Source organism: Eubalaena glacialis, chromosome 5, assembly GCF_028564815.1.
Source record: "Eubalaena glacialis isolate mEubGla1 chromosome 5, mEubGla1.1.hap2.+ XY, whole genome shotgun sequence".
Lineage (NCBI taxonomy): Eukaryota > Metazoa > Chordata > Mammalia > Artiodactyla > Balaenidae > Eubalaena > Eubalaena glacialis.
This window is the reverse complement of record NC_083720.1, coordinates 121,770,664-121,795,716: the sequence shown is the minus strand read 5'-3', so window position 1 is coordinate 121,795,716 and position 25,053 is coordinate 121,770,664.

Genomic DNA, 25,053 nt, shown 5'->3' with positions numbered 1-25,053 from the left:
AGATAATTTTCAGAAAAAGGTAAAATCATAACTCCCATAGAGCTATAAACATGTGTTAAAGACTTTTTTTTAACAAATCATATGATATGAGGGAACCAGGCATATGTTTAACCGTTTAAAGGAAAAGTCAAAACACAAATTTATAAGGAGTAAACTAGTCCCTAGTTTATAGGGACAAAACTAGTTTTTCCATGTGGGAGAGGAAATAAATTAAAATCACTAGTAGATCAGACATAATGTACATATCTGTCAGTTACATAAAACTCACAGAGAGTCGCAAAATAGCTCCATGGCAACGAACCAGGCTAGAATCTGATTCTCTAGAAGTGTAGGCTACAGATGAGACATAATTTTCTATTAAAACACAAATTTTTTTCTACTTGACCCTCGGCCCTAACAGATCTCTTAAACCTAACATATTCCAGCCATGCTTTGGTGAGCAAACTGCTGTCATTTCATAATTGAATTCTCTACTGGTATCTGAGATGCTGATATTCCATGGTGCTTATTAAAAAAGAGCCCCATTTTTGACATCAGGGATCGCTGTGTGACAGAGCTGACCTTATGTTTTTAAAATTCTTAAGAACCTGACATTCTGTACTAGACATTCTCTACTCTGGTGCAGAAATGGGACATGGGGGTTTTCCTTATAAACAAGGCCAAATTATTTTCTCAAAAAGTAATGTTGACTCTGCTCAAATACTCAGGTGAGTATTCAGTTGAGACCCTAGGGTTCCGTGCCATGAACACAGAAGATAATTTGGGCCTGAGACATTCTGAAGGCTGTTACCTGTTCCCTGGCTTCATACTTTGCAATAATTTCTTCAGGAGCAGAGCAGCATCTCTGATGTACCTGTGGTGCTTCCATAGCTTGAGAGCCAGTCTCGGTGGTGTCTGTGCTCTTTTACATCAGTTGCCCAATTGGTAGAAGCAGTGGTTTCTCCCTGTGAGTTAGACCCTAGATCCAAAGGCAGAAACAGGTTGGGTAGTTGAGCCCTTTAAGGCACCCTCCCCTGACACACGCACGCAGTGGGTCACCCCTTGGCTGTCCTCCTCCTGCACCACCCCGCTGGTCTCCCCTTGTTATCCTATCTCGACCCAGGCGCTGAGCAGCCTTTGTTCACCTATCTGAACTTGTCCTGTGGGTGTGTCTCTTCTTTCAGTTTTATCCCCTCGGCTCCCTCCAAGAGCTCCACTCTGCTCCCTGCTACCTCAGGCCACTCCCTCGTCTTAGGAATGTTTCTCTTATCTCTTTTCCTGTCAAGACAGCTGGCAGTTTTATTCAGAATCTCAAGACTCCTGTAATCTTGAGCAAGCAGCAGGCTGGGAGGAGGGATTAGGATCCCCTTGGCTAAACGGGGAGGAGGGGAATTTCCTCCCGGCCAGGCGCTCTTAAAAACCACCAGTTGGCTGCCTTGACCGTAAAAGCAGTTCAGCCTAGCCTTTGGTGAATGTCTGATTTTTTTTTTTTTTTTTTTTTAAGTAGAATTGTATCCCCACGGACCCACCCGGGTAGGTTGGCTGTAAAATATACATTCCAATAGCTGAATGAGTTGACCTGTTGTATGGGGTTACTTAGTATTGTTCATTTAAATACTGGAGAATGTCTGTCAAATACAATGGTTTTTGTTGTAGCACAGCTGATGTTAAACTGTTCTGACAGTAAATAGGCAACAGGTTCTGCAGCTTCTAAAGAAAAATCCTGGTTTGTGTTAATTAAACCATGTCATCAGCCTGGAGAGGGGCGCATACTCTTACCATTTACTATGCCTTGCAGCGTCCTCCCTGTTTATTTAACAGCTGTATCAAGTTATATATGAATGCCGAATTAGGACAATACCCTGTTTCATACATTTAGAATTGAAATTTTGTCCTACCCAGAAGAAACTCAGAATGGACACCAGGATTATAGAACTCAATTCACAGATTCATCCAAAAGACATTCATTGAGTGCATCCCTGTTCTATGAACTGGAGATACAAAGATGAGTAAGACGTGGTCTCCGTCCTGGGAGAACTTAAGATATAGTGGAGAAGACAGTGTAAATGAATATTACAACATTTTCACAAGGTTGACGTGGCTGTGGGTCACCGCTGTATTCCCGATGTCTAGGATTCCTAAAAACGTATGCATTTGAATAGAAATGAAATTCAGTCGTGGTATTATGACATATGGTCTTCTGGGAGCACTAACAAGGGATCTGATCAGAAAATAAAATCACCATAAAGTGTCATTTTTTGGGGTTTTTATTTCTGGTATTTTAAAAATCGAAATAATAAAAGTAACACAGGTTTATTGTAAAAAATCATCCACAATCCCATGACTTCATTATTCTTAACTATTTTGTTTCTGAATAATAAATACCTAAAACCTGCTCATTCTTCAGATAAAATATATCCTGAGAGCTAATTAGGAACAAAAGGGCTTGCCTAAGCACAGTGGCCTTTGTTTTGTTTAAACTATAAATGATAATAAAGAGTTACTAGAACCCAACTTAGTAAATGACTTGAATCTGTATCATACATAGAGATCATCATATGACTCTAAAGGTGAGGCAGACAACTTCTTACACGGTTGGAGATTAGTACCACAAGGGTTCTTTTCAAAGAAGACTTCCATGGACAACACTTTTCCTACATTCATATTCATTATTGGTTGTGTCAGTTCAGCCTAAAGTCTTTCACTGAAGTCATTCATAACCACCCCTTCCCCTCAACAAAGACAAAGGAGTTATAAAAATTATCTGCACTTAATAAGTCCATGTATCATTCCAGGTAAGCCATTTAAATGGTTGTTTTACAAAATTTGCAGGATGTATTTGACTCTCAGAAGTCTTTCTTGAACCACATAAAATATTAAAGATCAATGTGAAAATGAAGATTTGTAATTTTCTTTTAATATCAAAAGAAATGAGTGCAAGTCTTTTTTAAAAAGGGCTTCTCAGGACTAGCACCCAAAAATTCAACACCAGGTTTTTCTCTATCTTACCTCAGTCTCTGATTGGCCAAGTCATCTCTTGTACCTAAGTTTTCTCACCCCAAATGTCATATCAATCACTAGAGGTGATGAAAACCAAATCATGACTAAGGATTAGAGAGGATAAATAAGTTTATAGTTTTAAGAAAAGAATAAGCTACAGATACCAAATTCCTTTAAGAAAGCAAAGGCAACACAAATAACTGTGCCTTCAGATTTTTGACCTATAATTTCTTCACCTCTAAAGTGAAGAGTTGAGTTAACTGATCTCTTGGGTCCAATGTGGTTTAAAATTCTATTACCATGTTATTCTGTTACTGTAAGAATTATGTCCAGAAAAGTAAGAAATAAAATAGCAGAGAACAAAATAGTACATCCATAGTAAACATCTCTAAAATGCTTCTAATTTAGCTTCTTCAATAGGAAAGTGAAATCTCAAAGAGGCTTAGCTGGTGGTGAAAAGATACTCTGGAAACTTTAGCCTGATTCAGGCCCAAGGTCAAGGAATTAATATACTCAGAACCACAACAAAGTAGCCATAGTGGCAGAGGGAATAATTTAGAGTAGATTGGAAAGGAATTTGCTATTTTCTCCACTCTGGTTTTATTCAAAGCCATAGAAAAATTGCTTCCAAGGCAATTTTAAAACTGTATTTAATAATGAAGTATCAAAGTAGATACAGCACTAGACATTTCTTTAGGCCATTTACTTGTTTCTTTGGGTGGCTGTAGGTTCTCAGCTTCCAGCGTATTTGAGGTATGTATTAATGGCTTAGTACAATGAAGAATCTTAATGGCATATTTACTGAAGCACTTAATCTATTCCTTGGGGTGAAGAGATCAAGTGCATCCTTGTTAAAGCACAGAGAGAGGCTTGGTAGAGGCAGTAGAATGGCTGCTGCAGCCTGGGGTCCATAGACTCACCCTGTGTCTTGTTGATAACCTCAACTTGTCAAAGTTATAATTCGTCACTGGGCATTTTGAATTAGAACCTAAGACATTTCATCAATACCTGTCAATCCACACCCAGCAAAGAAAGCAATACAGTGTCAAGCGAAGGATTTCATTTAACGAGCTGGCCATAAAGCTGTCATGGGTTGTTTTTTCTTAGCCTCCCTTCTTTCACCACTTCCGAAGCCAAATCCAACCAAATACACTGGGGGCAACAGAATCATTCTGAGTTGAGAGAAATCCCCACAGACGTCCCCACTACCCACCTGTATAACCAACTAGAGAACTGGCTGGCCAGTAAGGCCCCAGTTTCTTTGACTGTTAAGTAAAGATATTAAACTAAATGGTGTTTAGAGCTAACATTCCATAATTCTATCTCATTTTTTTCTTTGGGTAGCTAGTAGTTTGAAGAACCCTGTGTGAAACCAAATTTCCAATTTTTGCCCCAAGGAAATTTGATTTCTTTTTTCTAAAATAAAATCTCTACGGTACAAAAAAGCTGAAGGTACCTATTTTAGCTTTGCTCCTTAGGGTGGTATTTAAAGAATGAACCCAGGAATGGCTGCTATTTAAAGAAGCAGTCATAAAAAAAAAAAAAAAGAATAGAAGTTATAATTTAGAATGAAATTGTTCTCAATGAAATAATGCCACATATGAGTGCATCTTCTTTTTAACCTACCTATGTAGGTATAAATACCATGCCAGTGTCCCTATGTTATAAGTGGGCTCACAAAAGAAGGGGCTCTTATAAATGAACTGCTTTCTTTCTTTTCTGACTTTTTTTTTTATTGGAGCAGAGTTGATTAACAATGTTGTGTTAGTTTCAGGTGCACAGCAAAGTGATTCAGTTATACATATACATGTAACTATTCTCTTTCAAATTCTTTTCCCATTTAGGTTATTACAGAATATTGAGCACAGTTCCCTGTGCTATACAGTAGGTCCCTGTTGGTTATCTATTTTAAATATAACAGTGTGTACATGTCAATCCCAATCTCCCAATCTATCCCTACCCACCACCATTCCCCCTGGTAACCATAAGTTCATTCTCTAAGTCTGTGAGTCTGTTTCTCTTTTGTAAATGAGCAAATGAACTGCTCTCATTGTAGTTAAGGGTTTTGTTTTGTTTTGTTTTTTTAAAGGCTAGTTCTGAAAAGGACCTGGGAATTGAAAAATCACTCCTAGAACTATCTAGAGGAAAATGTAACAAATAAAACTATATTCAGCTTCACTGTTGGACACATAATTACTAATCATATAATTACTAACCCTGTTATTGCCAGCATTTCCAGTGCAAATGACAGAAAGATTTAAATGTTCTTAAATGTTGACCATGAAGCTGAAATGAAATAGAGTGTAAAGACCAGTTTTCCCTATAAACAATGACATAAAGGACAACACAGTCAATCAATAACTTCTGGATCAGGCAAGGAGAGGTAGTATACAAGAAACTTGGTTTTATAACAAGGGTCTAATGTGGAGATAGAATGATAGATAAAAGAGTGGATTCTTTAACCAAGTTGAGTTACTTAACTTTTAATCTGCAAAGGACAGTGGAGTTTAGCTAAGTCATACAGAAACAACTGAATGCCTTCTCCATGAAGTGACCTACTCTTCGGCTGCAGTAGGATTAAACTAGTTATTTCTAAGTTCCTTCAAGTCTCTTTTTTCAATGATTCCTGGAACTTTCAAAGACTTATCCAAATGAAACACATGCCCAGTTTGAAGGCAAATCTACCAAAGAAAAAGCCTCCTTTCACACCCAGTTCTATCTCACCTCAGCCAGTTTATCCAAGATTCTGGCCTTTCAGCTTTCTGAGCTCAAATTTTCATTTCAACTACTCCACCTCCTAGAAATACCTAATGGACTATTAAAGAATTGGCAATGAGTAAAAGAAATATTTCATAACTGGTATTTTTATTTTGGTTAGAAAAATTCACAGGTTATTTCAATTCACAGCTATAGTCCTTAGCCCATTTTAGAAGAGCAGTTGGGGCTGGAATTTTTTTATTTAGCTTTTCCCTAAACTACCTGCAAATCATTAAAAATGTACCCCCAGTTGGATCTATGGTTAACTAACTGTTCTTTGCAAAATCCATCTGTAAAGATTCAGTATAAAACACATTTTATTTCCCATTTTGCTGTGATCCTAAATTATTTGGTGCCTCTGCTTAGGCTAATCTTGACCTAATTCTCATAAAAATAAACACAATGGTGTTAGAGTTCACAACCTTTGGGCATCACAGTTGCATACTTGGAGCTAACACCGCTCTCGTGGGATGACACAGGAATATCTTGAGCACCAAAGTTCTAGAAAGAAGTGACCCAAAGTGTGTGCAGCCCCACGTGGCTCCCATTAATGAAGGTGTTTAAATCTTATAATCTTGAATTAAGAATCTCCCTCTGTATTATGTTGAAATGTTCTTTGAAGCTGCCATTTATTATATGCTTACCATCCAGCAGCAATCAGTTAAGTGTTTGTTTAGTGACAAAGGCTCCCCATACCCCATTCACACTTGATCTTGTACTTCTGAGACCCAGAACAAACACAGGAAAAAAAAACAAAGTCAGTTAATGGAGGTAGACTGTCATCAACTATTGCTTGTCCCTCAATTAACCCTTATAGTTCTAATGACTCCGTAAAGTTTCAAAAAGTTAATATTAGATATGAAAACCCAAGAATCCACATTTAAATGGAAGCCTTTCATTGGCAGTTGGTCAAGGAATAAATTAAAATAAGGAAGAAGTGCAAGGTGAGGAGTCAGAAGCCCTGGGTCATTTACTACCAGTGGTTTCAGCTTCATCTGTCTCATGGGGCGACCCACCTTAACTACCTGACGAATTCGCTTTAAACATCTAAATGAGGCAATGGGCATGAATGTGCTTTGTAAACAATAAAGTACATTACAAAATATTTGAATAATTCACTTTCCTGTTCTATGTACATAAAATGGAATACATTTTTTAAAAGAAATTTTTATGAAAGAGTTTCAAAAGAACTGCAAGATTTCTAATAAAATTTTCTACTGTTCTCATCAGAAACATAAGGGAAGGGGTAGTAAGGTAGCAGCTGCCCAAGGAATCAGACAATAGAGAGCTCAAAATCTGGCATCAGGGAGAGCACTGAAAATACCTGAATCTTTCTAAGAAAGTTTGGAGAAAAGAGATTCACAATTTTCCACAAGACCTAATTTTAGTTTAATTGCGAATTTTTAAAACTACAAAACAGCAAAATATTCATGCAAAGAGAGCTCTTTATTGGTCACCCCAGGGCACCTGTCCTTAGACTGGCCCCTTCTTGCATCTTTACAATGTTTTTGGACACCTGTGAAATTCTGAAGGCAAAAGAAAACATCTGCTCACACCCATAATCATGACTCTGGGTCTTATGAGCCAATGTTTTATTAATTTATTAATAATTATTATAATATTATCATCGTAGGATTTTTTTTAAACTTGCTGCTATGTTGCATTTATTTTATTTTATTTTTTAATTTTTTAAAGATTTATTTATTATTTATTTATTTTATTTATTTTTGTCTGCGTCAGGTCTTAGTTGCGGCACGCGGGATCTTTGTTGGGGTGCGCCGGTTCGTCATTGTGTCGCACGGGTTTCTCTCTAGTTGTGGCGTGCAGGTTTTCTCTCTCCAGTTGTGGTGCGCAGGCTCCAGGGCGCGTGGGCTCTGTAGTTTGCGGCACGTGGGCTCTAGTTGAGGCGCGTGAGCTCAGTAGTTGTGGTGCGTGAGCTCAGTAGTTGCGGCGCGCGGGCTTAGTTGCCCTGAGGCATGTGGGATCTTAGTTCCCCAACCAGGGATTGAACCCGCGTCCCTTGCATTGCAAGGCAGATTCTTTACCACTGGACCACCAGGGGAGTCCCGCATAGTAGGATTTAGATTCGATCACATAGATGTCAGTGGTAAATTGGACAGAGGAAGTACTATTTTAATTGAGATTATACTTACTCGTTTATGATTTATTCCTAATCCAATGAAGGGCCCCTAAATGTCTAAGTGTCCCAGGCCCAGAATTACTGAAACAGGCCAAAATAAATACAAGCCTCAGTATGAAATAGAAATAATAGTTCAAGAAGAAATTTGGAGATATGTGAGTTTCTCTAAGAAAGCTTGGGGGAATGAGATCCCTTGCTATTTACAAGGCTCTGTTAAAATGAAATCACTTGATTTCTTTTCAAAGTTATAAAGTCGCAAAAGAGGCATGCAAGCATCTTCTTCGCTAAGTAACAGAAATAGAAGTGAATAATTTTCTCTGTGTTTGATCCATCTTTTCTCCTCTCCATCTCTCTATCCCTCCTTCCCTCCTTCCTTTCTTCCTTCTTTCTTTCTCTTTTTCTGAAAAGCAGTGAGCTCAATCTGTAAAGAAATAGGATGTTTCCTATAGCCGGGGCAACTTTTTATATTTTTTAATCTTTGTGTCTCCATCCTGCACCACCCCCTCTCTCCTAACAGTAGTGATGGGGGGAGGGTTTTATTTGATTAGGTCAAAGGTGAGACTCCCAGGACAATATTATCCTTTTAATAGTCTTTGGTATGACAGAAAACATAAAACCAGAGGCCACATACCTGTCTTATCCACACATACCATCAGCATCAATAGGTATTTTACCATGGCCTGAGGCAGTTTATTCTTACAAGTATTCTGCCCTCCAACCACCCCTGTACCCTGATGAACCATTACTTGTCTTTTCCTGTTTCAAATTTTACTGCTTGTAAATAGAAATCAGCTAAATCCTACATTTCATAACAGCTACATCAATCTTTCTGATGCTCAAGTAATATTAAGTTATTGCTATGTGGTATCCAAACTAGATGATGTAATATAGAACAAAAGAAGCTCTCTCTCTCTCTCTCTGTGTGTTTCATATATATTATATATTTAACAGAGAGAGGAGAGCTACTTCAGAATTACTTAGAATATTCAACTTAGTTTTAGTAACTGTGCAATTTAATAAAACTAATTAACCTGTTCCCTTCATTCTAAAAAGGGGATAATGATAATTACAGGAATATTGTGGGATTAAATACAATAATACATAAAGAATGCTTTATCATAACAACTAGCACAAAGAAAGTGCTCAGTTAATGTCAACTATTTTTTTAAATTAATTAATTTATTTATTATTTATTTTTGGCTGCATTGGGTCTTTGTTGCTGCACGCGGGCTTTCTCTAGCTGCGGTGAGCAGGGGCTACTCTTCATTGTGGTGTGTGGGCTTCTTATTGCAATGGCTTCTCTTGTTGCAAAGCATGGGCTCTAGGCATGTGGGCTTCAGTAGTTGCAGCATGCGGGCTCAGTAGTTGTGGTGCACGGGCTTAGTTGCTCCGCGGCATGTGGGATCTTCCCGGACCGGGGATCAAACCCGTGTCCCCTGCATGGGCAGGTGGATTCTTAACCACTGTGCCACCAGGGAAGTCCCATGTTAACTATTTTTAATGTTGTTATGAGGACAAGAGGGAGTCTGCACAAGGAATCAAGTAGAGTACCAGGCCTAAGTAAACATTTGAAAGAACCGGGGTCCCTCTATATGCCAACCCTTCCTTCCTCTTTCCTATTTCAGGGTTAAGAGATGTGAGTGAACAAGATCACTAAACAGTAGCGCTTGTAATCAATATGAACAAAGAAAATCAGCAGAGAATTTGGTTGCAAAAACACTTAAAAAGGCCTTTTTAGCACAGAAGATGCTCCAGATTTATCCCGTTGCTCTGGATAACGCTAGAATTACTCCCCAAGTTGGAAAGAGCATGATCACTGGACATGTTAAAATTTATGGTCAGTCATACGACATTTTTTTTAAATAAATTTATTTATTTATTTTATTTTTGGCTGCGTTGGGTCTTTACTGCGCGCAAGCTTTCTTTAGTTGTGGCGGGCGGGGGCTACTCTTTGTTGTGGTGTGTGGGCTTCTCATTGTGGTGGCTTCTCTTATTGAGAAGCATGGGCTCCAGGCATGTGGGCTTCAGTAGTTGTGGCACGTGGGCTCAGTAGCTGTGGCTCGTGGGCTCTAGAGTGCAGGCTCAGTAGTTGTGGCCCACGGACTTATTTGCTCTGCTGCATCATATGAGTCTAATATGGAAATGACTAAATCTTAACAGTAATTGAAGTAACTTACTCTTTAACCTCGTGAGGATGGAAAACTATCTTTTCACTTGACAAATGCACGTGACAATGACAAATGCCCCGTGTATCTTCCATTGAATGAAAGAAGATATGGTACAATTTCATTATGGAGATAATTCCTTTTACAATCATTTTCTATTATGAAATGTTTCAGATATATACTTTAAAAAATATAAAGAATATAATAAGCCCCTGGGTATACACTATTCAGCTTAAGAAAGAAAACATTACAAATGTAATTGAACCTCCATAATGATCTCATTTCTCAATTCCTCTTTCCCCTGGGCCCCAAGGTAATCACCATACTGAATTTGGTGTTATTTATTCACATGGGATGTATTCTCAAGTTTACTTTCTCAGACCAAGATAAAAGAGCTAGTCCTCTATCAATCTTCAGAGTTAATTATTCCCTTTGTGCCTCTGAGTAGAATTTATGATGTGGCAAGGTCTAGTAATATCAGAATTAGGTACCATTTTTTTATTAAATCAAAAGAGGGAAAATATGCCATTTTAAGGCCACTCAAACTATGAAAAGTAAAGTCAATGATATTTTTAAAAAACTTTATAGATGTGGAAAGATTTCAAGTTCGAGTTTCAGCAATATGGCAGATTATACACTAAAAACCCTCCTGCTACATCAACTGGAAATGCTGGGGAAAATTACACACACTTTAAAAAAAAAATGCACAGCTAAGCTCATATAAAAGAAAAATATCCAGGTGCCAGGAATAATGAAGCAACTGAAAACTTGACTGACAATGAGTAGGTTACCCTGTGCTTGCCTCAATGGTGGGTGGTGAGGAGTGGCTGCAATCTAGGAGTTTGGTTTCTAAGGGAAAGCAGAGGATAGACAATAACTTGGCTCTTGCAAGATGGAGAACTGAAACTAAGATTCCCCACATAAAACTGGAAGTGCTAAACTCTCGGGAGAAAAAAAATCTGTCCACCAGCAAAAGAAAACAAAAGACAATAGGGAAACTATCTTACCTGTGCTTGGGCTCTGAGTGGGGAAAATAAATCTCTTGAGAATTCATAATATGGGCTTGCACAACACAGAGGACTGAATTTATGTCACATGTCGTCTAGGAAGCCACAAGTCAAGAAATTACAAAAGACGAAATCCTAAGCCAGGGATCCCCTAAGCATACAAAAGTAAACCTCAAGCTATCCTGGGATAACCTTCTTAACCCAGACTGCACAGGAATTTATAGATAAAGCCTTGTTGAAGATAAGCTCACAATCCAAGATTTAAAAACAAGAGAAAACATATATCTATAGGGAAAACATATATCTATATCTATATCTATCTATCTATCTATCTACACACTATAGGTAGATTGTGTAGCCCAAAAACAGCAGATTAAAACCCAAGAAATTAACACACTAGAAATAGCTGTTAGAGACTACTAAATAACCATAACCAAGAGAATTATCATATAACTAATTAGTCTAAAATTCCCCCAAATTCTGATAACTATTACAAATTCCTTTTGGAAATGTGTAAATTGAGGCTCCTTCCTCAAAAGTACCTGCAAAAACATTGATGTAGAGCAAGAAACTACCTATATAGGATCTGGAGAATATTGGCCTACATATCAAAGCTAACAGGATAGTTTGAATGTTGGTAGAGGTGGTGGTGAAGAAAAATGTTTTACTCATCTTAATAATTTCCCCTATATGTAACTATTTGTAATGCTTTATAAATTAATGATCAATATATTCACCATTGTCTCCTTACCTAATTTATTCTTCTGAGGCCCCCACACAGTAGACACCTATATAAACATCTTAGCCTGATATCAATATCTGTTTGTTGATTATCTTTAACCTAAACTTAAACTTTTGGCCTAGCCACAGGTAAATAGACAATGAATCTTGTCTATTTTATATTTCCAGTTATTTTTGCCACTTCCTATTTGGCCCCTCATCACACCACACCTGGGTTTATCATTTAATCATTAAGTATTTGACTGTAAGCTTACCATGTATCAAGTACCATTGTTCTAGACGCTACATTATTTAAAAGGTTTCAGAACCTATCTTTACTGCCTCCGGTGCTTCCTGCTCCAGTTGAATCTTACTAATTTAATCTTCTTAAAACACATATCACTCACCTATCTGTTCAAAATCCGTCAATGTTTCCCTGAAAGAAGATACAGGCCAAACCTTTTACTTCGTTTTAAAAAACCCTCCAAAATCTGGCCCAAGAGTATCTTTCTAAAGTTTTCTCTCATCTCTCTCCAAGATGTTTACTTGCAATGGTCTGAGAGGCAATATCTTCCAAATAAGCTGTATAGATTTATTCCTAGCAGAGAGTCAAACTGAGTCGGGAAAAAAAAACCCCAATTATATTATATTATATTTACAGAAAACATGTAAGAAATATAAGGAATGAAATGGTGGAAAGTTAAGGAATGGAAAAAGATATAACACTCAAATACTAATCAAAAGAAAACTAGCATAGCTTTATTAAATCAAACAAAGCAGACTTTATGGCCAAAAACATTATTAGCAACAAAGAAGTACACTTCATAATACATGTTTGATTGATCAGAAAGATATAATAATTCTAAGTGTGTATGTACTTAATAACACAGCCTCAAAATATATAAAGAGAAAATTGACAGAATTATTAGAAAGAGTAGACAAATGCACAATCATGTGGAAGATTTTCATACAACTTTCTTATTGATGGATAGAATAAGCAGACAAAATAATCAGTAGAATATATAATACTGGACAACACAATTAATAAACCTGACCTAATTGACATATATATGGAGGATTGCACCTAAAAAACTACAGAATAAATATGATTTGTATGAAACATGAATAAAAATTGAGCATATGCTGGGCTATTAAAGCAAGTTTCAATGAATTTCAAAAAATATTCTCCTTCCACAGAGTAATTGTGCTAGAAATCAATGATAAAATAATACTCTGAAAATCCCCATATATTTGGACAGAAAAGTAAGAAATGTACTTCTAAATAACCCATGGGCCAAAGAGAAACCTTCTTACAGTAATTAGAAAATATTCTAACTGAAGATAATGGATAATTATGTATTAAAACATATCAAACCAACTAGAGCTGTGCTTGGAGGGAAATTTACCACTCTAAGTGCATATTTTAGAGAAGAACGCTGCAAATCATGAATCTAAGTAAACATCTCAAAAACTTAGAAAGATAAGGCAAATTAAGCCCAAGAAAATAGAAGAAAATAATAAAGATTAGAAATTATGAAATGAACAAATATGCTCAATAGAGAAGATAAATAAAACTCAAAGTTAATTCTTCAAAAAGACTAACAGAATTGATAAGTTTCGACTGAGACTGACAAGAGGAAAAATGAGACATCACAAGTAACCAAAGTCAGGAATGATGAGAAATCTAACACTACAGATCCTTCAGACAGTCTAAATATCATAAAATGACACTATGAATAATGTTATGCCAATAAATTTGAAAATGTAGATAAAAATGGATAAATTCCCAGGAAAATACAAATTATTAAAACTTACACAAAAGGAAGTGCAAAGATCTGAATAGTTCTCCATCTATTTAGAATCAGAAATCAAACCCAAAATTATGTCTTCACAGTAAATTTTATAAATCATTTAAGGAATTATTCTAATCTCACACAAACTTTTCCAGAAAACAGAAAAAATTTTAAACTGTCCCGTTCATTTTGTGAAGCCAAAAAAATGACAAGGACGGTACAGAAAAGGAATATCACAGGTCAACTCACTCATGATGAAAAAGTCTTAAACTAATTTTTAGCAAATCCAGTGATTCATAAAAAAGGATAATGCCCATATTAAAGTTGGATTTATTCCAGGAAAGATGGTTGATTTAACAGTAAAAAAATCATCCAATATAATTCAACATACTATAAAATAAAGAAAAAATCTTAGGGATATTTCAACAGGTGCTAGAAAATCGTTTTATATACTCAATATTCATTCATGATTTAAAAACGAACAAAAAATTTTGGTAAACTAGAAATACAGAGGACTAGCATTAATCTTATTAAGAGTTTCTCAAAAAAAAAAAACACCAAAAAACAAACAAACAAAAACAACCTAAGCAAACATCATACAAAAATGGTGAAATCTTGAAAGCTTTCTCATTGGGATCAGAAACAAGATAAGAATGACTGCTCTCAATGTTTTTAATTTAACATCTCAGACTTCAATACATTACAGGAGGATATAGCTAGTACAATAAGGAAATAAAATAAATAAAAGGTACAAGGAAAGGAAAAGAAGAAATAAAACAGACATCATTTAGAAATGTAAAAAAAATCCAAAAGAATCTACAGAAAATTCTAATTAAGAGGTAAATTTGAAAGTTGCTAGATATAAAGTCAAGATAAAATATCAATTTTATTTCAATTTACCAAAACAAACTTTAAAAAAAAATTATCATCCATAATAGCATCAAAAAATATCAACTTCCTAGAAATGAATCTACAAAAGATGTACAAGATGTCTCCCCAGAAAACTATAAAACATCATTGAAAGAAATTAAAGGCAAATACATGGAGTCTTCTGTAACTTAGAAGACAATATTGTAAAGGTGTAAGTTATCAAATTGATCTATAGATTCAAAGCAATCCCAATAAAAATTCTATCCAGTTTGTGTGTGTGTGTGTGTGTCCACGTGTGCACGCATGTACCCTGATAAGCTGAATTTAAAATGTATATAATGATAATGAAAAATACCAAGAAGAGTTGAGACAGTGTTAAGGAAGAACAGATGAACTTGATATATCTGATATAAAAATGTATTACAGAGGAGACCTTCAAGATGGCGTAAGAGTAAGACGTGGAGATCACCTTCCTCCCCACAAATACATCAGAAATACATCTACATGTGGAACAGCCCCTACAGAACACCTACTGAACGCTGGCAGAAGACCTCAGACTTCCCAAAAGGCAAGAAACTCCCCACTTACCTGGGCAGGGCAAAAGAAAAAAGGAAAAACAGAGACAAAAGAATAGGGATGGGACCTGCACCAGTGGGAGGGAGCTGTGAAGGGGGAAAGGTTTCCACATACTAGGAAGGCCCTTTGCTGGCGGAGACTGCAGGTGGCAGAGGGGGGAAGCTTCAGAGTCACGGAGGAGAGTGCAGCAACAGGGGTGCGGAGGGCAAAGCGGAGAGATTCCTGCACAGAGGATCGGTGCTGACCAGCACTCACCAGCCCGAGAGGCTTGTCTGCTCAGCTGCCGGGGTGGGCGGGGGCTGGGAGCTGAGGCTTGGGCTTCGGAGGTCGGATCCCAGGGAGAAGACTGGGGTTGGCTGTATGAACACAGCCTGAAGGGGGCTAGTGTGCCACAGCTAGCCAGGAGGGAGTCCGGGAAAAAGTCTGGAGCTGCCGAAGAGGCAAGAGACCATTGTTTCGGGGTGCGCGAGGAGACGGGATTCAGAGCACTGCCTAAACGAGCTCCAGAGATGGGCGCGAGCTGCGGCTATCAGCATGGACACCAGAGACGGGCATGAGATGCTAAGGCTGCTGCTGCAGCCGCCAAGAAGCCTGTGTGCATGCACAGGTCACTATCCACACCTCCCCTCCCGGGAGCCTGTGCAGCCCGCCACTGCCAGGGTCCCATGATCCAGGGACAACTTCCCCTGGAGAACACACGGCGTGCCTCAGGCTGTTGCAACGTCATGGTGGCCTCTGCCACCGCAGGCTCGCCCCGCATCCATACCCCTCCCTCCCCCGGCCTGAGTGAGCCAGAGCCCCCTAATCAGCTGCTCCTTTAACCCCGTCCTGTCTGAGCGAAGAACAGACGCCCTCAGGTGACTTACACACAGAGGCGGGGCCAATCCAAAGCTGAACCCCAGGAGCTGTGCGAACAAGGAAGAGAAAGGGAAATTTCTCCCAGCAGTCTCAGGAGCAGCAGATTAAATCTCCACAATCACATTGATGTACCCTGCATCTGTGGAATACCTGAACAGAAAATGTATCATCCCAAAATTGAGGCAGTGGACTTTGGGAGCAACGATATTTACATTTTTTTCCTTTTTCTCTTTTTGTGAGTGTGTATGTGTATGCTTGTGTCTGTGATTTTGTCTATATAGTTTTGCTTTTACCATTTGTCCTAGGGTTCTGTCTGTCCTTTTTTAATTTTTTATTATAGATTTTAGCACTTGTTATCGTTGGTGGATTTGTTTTTTGGTTGGGTTGCTCTCTTCTTGCTTTCTTTTTTTGTTTTTCTTTTTTTCTTTATTACTTTTTAACTTTTTAAATTTTCAATAATTATTTTTATTTATTATTTTAATTATTTTATTTTATTTTATTTTTCTTTCTTTGTTTTTTTCTCCCTTTTCTTCTGAGCCATGTGGCTGACAGAGTTTTGGTGCTCTGGCCGGGTGTCAGGCCTGTGCCTTTGAGGTGGGAGAGCCATGTTCAGGACATTGGTCCACCAGAGACCTCCCAGCTCCACGTAATATCAAATGGCGAAAGCTCTCCCAGAGATCTCCGTCTCAACGCTAAACCCAGCTCCTCTCAACGACCAGCAAGCTACAGTGCTGGACAACCTATGCCAAACAGCTAGCAAGACAGGAACACAACCCCACTCATTAGCAGAGAGGCTACCTAAAATCATAATAAGGTCACAGACATCCCAAAACACACCACCAGATGTGGACCTGCCCACCAGAAAGATCCAGCCTCATCCACCAGAACACAGGCACTAGTTCCCTCCACCAGGAAGCCTACACAACCCTCTGAACCAACCTTACCAACTGGGGGCAGACACCAAAAACAACAGGAATTATGAACCCGCAACCTGTGAATAGGAGACCCCAAACACAGTAAGTTAAGCAAAATGAGAAGACAGAGAAACACACAGAGGATGAAGGAGCAAGGTAAAAACCCACCAGACCAAACAAATGAAGAGGAAATAGGCAGTCTACCTGAAAAAGAATTCAGAGTAATGATAGCAAAGATGATCCAAAATCTTGGAAATAGAATGGAGAAAATACAAGAAACGTTTAACAAGGACCTAGAAGAACTAAAGAGCAAACAAACAATGATGAATAACACAATAAATGAAATTTAAAATTCTTTGAAAGGAATAAATAGCAGAATAACTGAGGCAGAAGAAAGGATAAGTGATCTGGAAGACAAAATGGTGGAAATAACTACCACAGAGCAGAATAAAAAAAAAAGAATGAAAAGAATTGGGGACAGTCTCAGAGACCTCTGGGACAACACTAAATGCACCAACATTCGAATTACAGGGTCTCAGAAGAAGAAGAGAGAAAGAAAGGGACTGAGAAAATATTTGAAAAGATTATAGTTGAAAACTTCCCTAATATGGGAAAGGAAATAGTTAATCAAGACCAGGAAGTGCAGAGAGTCCTATACAGGATAAATCCAAGGAGAAACACGCCAAGACACATATTAATCAAACTATCAAAAATTAAATACAAAGAAAAAATATTAAAAGCAGCAAGGGAAAAACAACAAATAACACACAAGGGCATCCCCATAAGGTTAACAGCTGATCTTTCAGCAGAAACTCTGCAAGCCAGAAGGGAGTGGCAGGACATATTTAAAGTGATGAAAGAAAAACCTACAACCAAGATTACTCTACCCAGGAAGGATCTCATTCAGATTCGATGGAGAAATTAAAACCATTACAGACAAGCAAAAGCTAAGAGAATTCAGCATCACCAAACCAGCTCTACAACAAATGCTAAAGGAACTTCTCTAGGCGGGAAACACAAGAGAAGGAAAAGACCTATAAAAACAAACTCAAAACAATTAAGAAAATGGTAATAGGAACATACATATTGATAATAAGCTTGAATGTAAAGGGATTAAATGCTCCAACCAAAAGACACAGACTGGCTGAATATATACAAAAACAAGACCCACATATATGCTGTCTACAAGAGACCCACTTCAGACCTAGGAACACATACAGACTGAAAGTGAGGGGATGGAAAAAGATATTCCATGTAAGTGGAAATCAAAAGAAAGCTGGAGTAGCAATTCTCATATGAGACAAAATAGACTTTAAAATAAAGACTATTACAAGAGACAAAGAAGGACACTACATAATGATCAAGGGATCAATCCAAGAAGAAGATATAACAATTGTAAATATTTATGTACCCAACATAGGAGCACCTCAATACATAAGGCAAATGCTAACAGCCATGAAAGGGGAAATCGACAGTAACACAATCATAGTAGGGGACTTTTAACACCCCATTTTCACCAATGGACAGATCATCCAAAATGAAAATATAAAAGGAAACACAAGCTTTAAATGATACATTAAACAAGATGGATTTACTTGATATTTATAGGACATTCCATCCAAAAACAACAGAATACACTTTCTTCTCAAGCGCTCATGGAACATTCTCCAGGACAGATCATATCTTGGGTCACAAATCAAGCCTTGTTAAATTTAAGAAAATGGAAATCATATCAAGTATCTTTTCCGACCACAAAGCTATGAGACTAGATATCAATTACAGGAAAAGATCTGTAAAAAATACAAACACATGGAGGCTAAACAATACACTACTTAATAACCAAGAGATCACTGAAGAAATCAAAGAGGAAATCAAAAAATACCTAGAAACAAATGACAATGAAAACACAACGACCCCAAACCTATGGGATGCAGCAAAAGCAGTTCTAAGAGGGAAGTCTATAGCAGTATAATCCTACCGCAAGAAACAGGAAAAATCTCAAATAAACAACCTAACCTTACACCTAAAGCAATTAGAGAAAGAAGAACAAAACAACCCCAAAGTTAGCAGAAGGAAAGAAATCATAAAGATCAGATGAGAAATAAATGAAAAATAAATGAAGGAAACAATAGCAAAGAGCAATAAAACTAAAAGGTGGTTCTTTGAGAAAATAAACAAAATTGATAAACCATTAGCCAGAATCATCAAGAAAAAAAGGGAGAAGACTCAAATCAATAGAATTAGAAATGAAAAAGGAGAAGTAACAACTGACACTGCAGAAATACAAAGGATCATGAGAGATTACTACAAGCAACTATATGCCAATAAAATGGACAACCTGGAATAAATGTACATGTTCTTAGAAAAGCACAACCTTCCGAGACTGAACCAGGAAGAAATAGAAAATATAAACAGACCAATCACAAGCACTGAAATTGAGGCTGTGATTAAAAATCTTCCAACAAACAAAAGCCCAGGACAGATGGCTTCACAGGCGAATTCTAACCAACATTTAGAGAAGAGCTAACACCTATCCTTCTCAAACTCCTCCAAAACATAGCAGAGGGAGGAACACTCCCAAACTCATTCTACAAGGCCACCATCACCCTGATACCAAAACCAGACAAAGATGTCACAAAGAAAGAAAACTACAGGCCAATATCACTGATGAACATAGATACAAAAATCCTCAACAAAATACTAGCAAACAGAATCCAACAGCACATTAAAATGATCATACACCATGATCAAGTGGGGTTTATCTCAGGAATGCAAGGATTCTTCAATATACGCAAATCAATCAATGTGATACACCGTATTAACAAACTGACAGAGAAAAACCACAGGATCATCTCAATAGACACAGAAAAAGCTTTTGAAAAAATTCAACACCCATTTATGATAAAAACCCTCCAGAAAGTAGGCATAGAGGGAACTTACCTCAACATAATAAAGGCCATATATGACAAACCCAGAGCCAACATCATTCTCAAAGGTGAAAAACTGAAACCATTTCCACTAAGATCAGGAACAAGACAAGGTTGCCCACTCTCACCACTATTATTCAACATAGTTTTGGAAGTTTTAGCCACAGCAATCAGAGAAGAAAAAGAAATAAAAGGAATCCAAATCGGACAAGAAGAAGTAAAGCTGTCACTGTTGGCAGATGAAATGATACTATACACAGAGAATCCTAAAGATGCTACCAGAAAACTACTAGAGCTAATCAATGAATTTGGTAAAGTAGCAGGAAGCAAAATTAATGCACAGAAATCTCTTGCATTCCTATACACTAATGATGAAAAATCTGAAAGAGAAATTAAGGAAACACTCCCAGGTACCATTGCAACAAAAAGAATAAAAGACCTAGGAATAAACCTACCTAAGGAGACAAAAGACCTGTATGCAGAAAACTATAAGACACTGATGAAAGAAAGTAAAGATGATACAATCAGATGGAGAGATATACCATGTTATTGGATTGGAAGAATCAACATTGTGAAAATGACTATACTACCCAAAGCAATCTACAGATTCAATGGAATCCCTATCAAACTACCACTGGCATTTTTCACAGAACTAGAACAAAAAATTTCACAATTTGTATGGAAACACAAAAGACCCTGAACAGCCAAAGCAATCTTGAGAAAGAAAAACGGAGCTGGAGGAATCAGGCTCCCAGACTTCAGACTATACTACAAAGCTACAGTAATCAAGAGAGTATGGTACTGGCACAAAAACAGAAATATAGATCAATGGAATAGGATAGAAAGCCCAGAGATAAACCCACGCACATATGGTCACCTTATCTTTGACAAAGGAGGCAAGAATACACGATGGAGAAGAGACAGCCTCTTCAATAAGTGGTGCTGGGAAAACTGGACAGCTACACTTAAAAGAATGACATTAGAACACTCCCTAACACCATACACAAAAATAAACTCAAAATGGATTAAAGACCTAAATGTAAGCCCAGACACTATCAAACTGTTAGAGGAAAAGATAGGTAGAACACTCTAGGACATAAATCACAGTAAGATCCTTTTTGACTCACGTCCTAGAGAAATGGAAATAAAAAGAAAAATAAACAAATGGGACCTAATGAAACTTAAAAGCTTTTGCACAGCAAAGGAAACCATAAACAAGAGAAAAAGACAAGCCTCAGAATGGGAGAAAATATTTGCAAACGAAGCAACTGACAAAGGATTAATCTCCAAAATTTACAAGCAGCTCATGCAGCTCAATAGCAATAAAACAAAGAACCCAAGCCAAAAATGGGCACAAGACCTAAATAGACATTTCTCCAAAGAAGATATACAGATTGCCAACAAACAAATGAAAGAATGCTCAACATCATTAATCATTAGAGAAATGGAAATCAAAACTCCAATGAGGTATCACCTCACACCAGTCAGAATGGCCATCATCAAAAAATCTACAAACAATAAATGCTGGAGAGGGTGTGGAGAAAAGGGAACCCTCTTGCACTGTTGGTGGGAATGTAAATTGATATAGCCACTATGGAGAACAGTATGGAGGTTCCTTAAAAAACTAAAAATAGAACTACCATATGACCCAGCAATCCCTCTACTGGGAATATACCCTGAGAAAACCATAATTCAGAAAGAGTCATGTACGAAAATATTCATTGCAGCTCTATTTACAATAGCCAGGACATGGAAGCAACCTAGGTGTCCATCGACAGATGAATGGATAAAGAAGATGTGGCACATATATACAATGGAATATTACTCAGCCATAAAAAGAAACGAAATTGAGTTATTTGTAGTGAGGTGGATGGACCTAGAGTGTGTCATACAGAGTGAAGTAAGTCAGAAAGAGGAAAACAAAAACCATATGCTAACACATATATATGGAATCTTAATTTAAAAAAAAATGGTTCTGAAGAACCTAGGGGCAGGACAGGAATAAAGACACAGACACAGAGAACGGACTTGAGGACACGGAGAGGGGGAAGGGTAAGCTGGGACGAAGTGAGAGAGTGGCATGGACTTATATATACCACCAAATGTAAAATAGATAGCTAGTGGGAAGCAGCTGCATAGCACAGGGAGATCAGCTCGGTGCTTTGTGACCACCTAGAGGCGTGGGATAGGGAGGGTGGGAGGGAGACGCAAGAGGGAGGAGATATGGGGATATATGTATATGTATAGCTGATTCACTTTGTTATAAAGCAGAATCTAACACACCATTGTAAAGCAATTATACTACAATAAAGATGTTAAAAAAATGTATTACAAATCAACAGTAATAAAGACAGTATGGTTTTGATGCAAGAATAGACAAATTGGATAGCATAGAGAGCTCAAAAATATACCATACACATATAGACACTTGATTTGAAATAAAGGTGACATTGTAGAGCAATGGGAAATTACGGTCTTCAGTGAATGGTGCTGGGTCGACTGGATATCCATATAGAGAAGAAAAAAATTGAAATATAAGTCCTATCATCTAAGGTGGACTGCAGATCTAAATCTACAACAAAGCAAATAAAGCTTTTAGAAGATAATGTAAGAGGATATCTTCATAATGCTCAGGTTGCCAAAGACTTCTTACTGCACCAAAAAACACTTAACATCATGGAAAGGATTATTAAATTGGTTTACATTAAAAATAATTTCTGTTCATTAAGAGATCCCATCTTTAAGAGAATGCAAAGGCAAACCACAGAGTAGGGGAAAATAGTTACAACATTTATAACTGTCATAGCATTTATAACCAGAATATGTGAAGCACTTTTATAGATCAATAAGGAAAATAAAGACAAATTTTTTAAATGAGCAAAAGACTAGAATACTTCACAAAAGAGGCTATCCAAATAGACAACAAACATATGAAAAGTGGCTTGACCTCATTAGTTATTAGGGAACAGAAAATTAAAACTACAATAACGTAACACTACATTCACAAAGTGGCTAAAATTTAAAAGATCAACAATACTAAAGATTGGTGAATATATGGAGCAGCAGGGCTCTTATTCCCTGCTGTTGACATGTGAATGGATACATACACTTTGGAAAATGATCAGGCATTATCTACAAACAATGGGCATACGTATACCCTCTGTGCAAGGTACTATATGGCTCCTATATACATATCTAATGGAAATGCACATACGACATGAGTCAAAAGACAGGTACTAGAATTTCATAACAGCATTATTTTGTAATAGCTTCAAATGGGAAAATACAATAACCAACATCAGTAGAGTGAATAAATAAATTATGGAATATTACTACAATAGAATACTAGATATATAGCAGTAAAAATGAACAGACTATAGCTACATGCTAAATATATATTACAAAAATCATGCTGAGTAAAAGGAAACCAATACAAAAGAAAATATATTGCACATTTGTATATACATATGGATATAATGTATATTATTGTACATTAAACATAGGTAAAACTTAGCTGCACCCTTTGATTAGGGGTAGAGGGTAATCTTGGAAAGGAGGAAGGGAATAGAGGTTGAGATGGGACATGAAGAGGGCTTCCAAGAAGGTATGTTACCCGTTGGCATGGACATGGGTGTCCACTTTGACCTTACTCATTGAGCTAGTGTTTGGTGCATTTCACTGTATATACGTTATGCTACACACACACACACACACACACACACAATTAAAAAGAAAAAGGCTGATAAAATTGACCAAAGATTACATAGATAGGATTCAAGTGCTCATATAATTCCCATATTACTGAGTCACTTCCTTTTAGCTTGCAAATAATAGAAAATTTCACACACAGGACCTTTCCATTAAAATAATATTTCCTCTTATTATATTCACTAGCTACACAAAGAGCATATGCAAAATGGTTACTATTATTTAAAACAAGAAACTGTGCTTACACTATATTGTTTCTTCATATCATTAGTACATTTCATGATTCAGCTGACATATCTTTAAAAGGGATTATAGTATGAATAATACTGTTTCAAAGATTTCTTCATTTCTAAAATAAGTCTTTCTTATTTTTGAATCCAAAAGTAATTAGATGTAAGACAAGCACAAATTGGACCCAAAGGAATCAAGTTGTATTTCTACTAATGATTTTGTTTAAACACATAACACGCCATATTCCAAGAACTCAAATTTTTTATAATGGCCACTTGAGAGCCTTATGTGGGGCTATGTATGATTTCTGATGGTCTTGCTTACAAGTGGATTTTTCTAAGAATTTCCTTTATTATCTAAACCTCTGGAATGGAAGGAGGGAACCTGGCACAGTGGATCCAAATTGGGTGGACATTTCCGTGATTCCACAAGCATCATCCTCTGAGGAATGCCCTTTGGAAAAGCACAGATTTCCACCCAACTGTTTATCCAGGCAAACTTCTGATAGTGTTCTCCAAGGTCCAATCTTAATTATGTAAGACAAATATTAACTAAATATTTTGACTTACATAAAACTAGTTTCAAAGAATAGTTTCTAATTCCATAGTCTCCTTCACAACTTATAATGGTGGTGGGTGTTAGGCTGCCCACATTGCATCTTTTCTCCTCCAAAGTTTTAATATAACATTAAATATAAGAGGAATATAAGGGTATGGGTATAAAACTATAGTTACCCTATACATAACAGGGTAAGATTAAACTTTGACCCCACCCTGCCCTATCTTTCTTCCATCTTGTAACTTGATGTTACATAGTTACTAAAGTTAACACCCTGCTTACTGTAGTCTGAATATAACCTCATTCCTTCACAAATGTGTACAGCTTTCCATGCCTAAAATGCTCTCCCATTTTATCTCTCTCCACTTAAATCTACACATTGTTCTGGAACCAGAGTGTAAATTTAGGAACACTTCTTCCCCACTCCTGATGATTCCCAACTAAAAGGAAACTCAGTTCCTTTACTCAGAGCCTCTCTCCACCCCTTTACTCCATCCCCAAGGAGGTAAGCATTTGATTTGTAAATATAGGAAGAATAATTGAAGCTATATGGCTCAGTTCCATTCTCCTTCTAGGGAGCTCCCCGACCCATTCAGTGCAACCAGCTATGACATGAATCTTAAGGATTCATTATTAGAAAAGCCCAAATTAGCTAAGACTTAAAAACACGTCCCTCAATCTGTTGTCTATTAGAAAAGAAGGTGATACTTTGACCTTCATCTTCACTATTTCTCAACTTGTACATAACCTAAGAAGACGGCCTCTTCAGATACCCCTATGTACATGAATTTCTCTCTCTTCCATAAGAACCTTACTGACTACCCTGGGCATTGGTGATATTTGTTCTTAT